We start from the raw sequence: 1,871 nt of genomic DNA, 5'->3' as shown, positions 1-1,871 counted from the left end.
CAGAAAACGTTTAGATCTCTCCCTCCCAAAGTGCCCGAAATGGCCACTTATCGCCCCTCTGGATCTATCACTGTTTTCGTGACCTGGAAGGGAACCCCAGCTCTAACCCAAATCAGCGCCCCTCTGGCATACGCGGAGTACGAAGTGCAAAAGACCTGCCCCCTCCATCTACGCTGTAGCGCCGCCCCTTCCGCCTTGTTCAGATGAGTCTCCTGTAGCAGCGCCATTTGTACCCCCCTACGCACTAAATAAGCGTGGACTTTGTGACGCCTAGACATGGTATGAAGCCCCCGCACGTTCCAAGTAATACATTTCAGATTAGCAACATCAGCCATTGTCCCATATCGTTCTCGCAAAGTCTCCCCATCTGGGTCCCAACAAAGAAAGGGCATCAATCATCCCAGCACTGATGGCGGCCATTTTCCCCAACCAAAACTTAACAACCCAAGTATGAACCAAACCCCCATCCACCCACCCCAGAACAGGACCCAAATAGCACCATCTAGTTCCCATCCAAACCATACCCTCCAAAAACCCACTATCCCTCACTAATCCTGCGGTCGCCACCGTAGGAAGGCCTTAAGGGCCAGGTGCGGGCCGGGCGGTGGCAGTGGGCCCTCGACGCTCAGGCCACCAGGACTAAGGCAAGCCCAAAACAGTGCCAAAAACCCTCGGGGCAAAAACAAGGCACCCCACCCCCCCTCCCCTGGGAGTCAGCATCAATTGTCGGCACCCGCCACCCCCGTGCCGGGCCCCCACCCAAAAGGAAGTAGCTCACCCCGTTAACCCTGCCCATCCAGAAGGTCCTCCACCGATTTCGGTGTGATCACCGGCGTATGGACGCTATCAGTCACCGATTCCTCGGAGTCCGTTGGTACCCCCTCGTCCCCAGGGTCCGCTTCCTCCTCAATGGCATCGTCCCGTGAGCCAGACAGCGCAGATAACACCTCCAGCACTCCCTTCTGCTCCGTCGATGCCTCCGCAGTTGAGGGTCCGCCTGAGCGGCCACGGCGACTCTGAATCCTTTTGGACCGCCGTCTCTGCTCCGGCTCCGTCGCCTGCTGAGATGAGGAGCCGAAGCCATCTTTCCCTGCTCTATAGAGTTCAAGCCAGTTACAGACATCCTCCGGGGTATCAAAGAATTGAGTCTTGTCATCGAAAATTATGCGGAGCCTCGCAGGAAATAGGAGCGAGTATTGGATGCCCTCGCTCCTGAGCTCGTGCTTGACCGCCAGGAAGGAAAACCTTCTGCGTTGAGTTTCATAGGTGTAATCCGGGAAGATGTTCACCTGGCTGTTCGCCACTTTGAATGGACCATTATGTCTGGCGGCATTGAGGATGAGGTCTCTGTCCCGAAAGTGCAATAACCTCGCCACCACCGGTCGCGGGGCACGTCCCTGTTGCGGTGGCCTCGCTGGGACTCTATGGGCACGCTCCAGGGTGTAGAAGGAGGATAGACCCTCCGGGGCCACCGTGTCTCGGAGCCAGGCTTCCAAGTATGCCACCATGTCGCCATCCTCAATCTTTTCCGGCAGGCCCACCACACGAATGTTGTTCCTCCTGTTACGGCCTTCCGCATCCTCTGCTCTCTGCTCCAGGGCCGTAATCCGGGACAGGGCATCCTTCATAGTCGCAGCCAAGGTTCGCTGCGCCGGCTCCAAGGTTTTCACCGAGCTCTCCACTTCCTTGACCCTGTCCGAAAGTTTGCCGTGATCCGCTCTAAGGAGGCCTAGGCTCGTCGCTACCTGGGCAATGTCCTGCTGGAGGGCCGAGCGCGTGGTCGCAATCGCCTCCAAGACGCGGTCAAATTGCTGCTGCATTGATGCACCGCCAGAACTCTCTGGGTCCCCACGTTCCTCTTTGTCCTGGGT

Source organism: Lissotriton vulgaris, chromosome 1_1 (assembly GCF_964263255.1).
Source record: "Lissotriton vulgaris chromosome 1_1, aLisVul1.2, whole genome shotgun sequence".
Taxonomy (NCBI): domain Eukaryota; kingdom Metazoa; phylum Chordata; class Amphibia; order Caudata; family Salamandridae; genus Lissotriton; species Lissotriton vulgaris.
Note: the sequence above shows the minus strand (reverse complement) of the source record.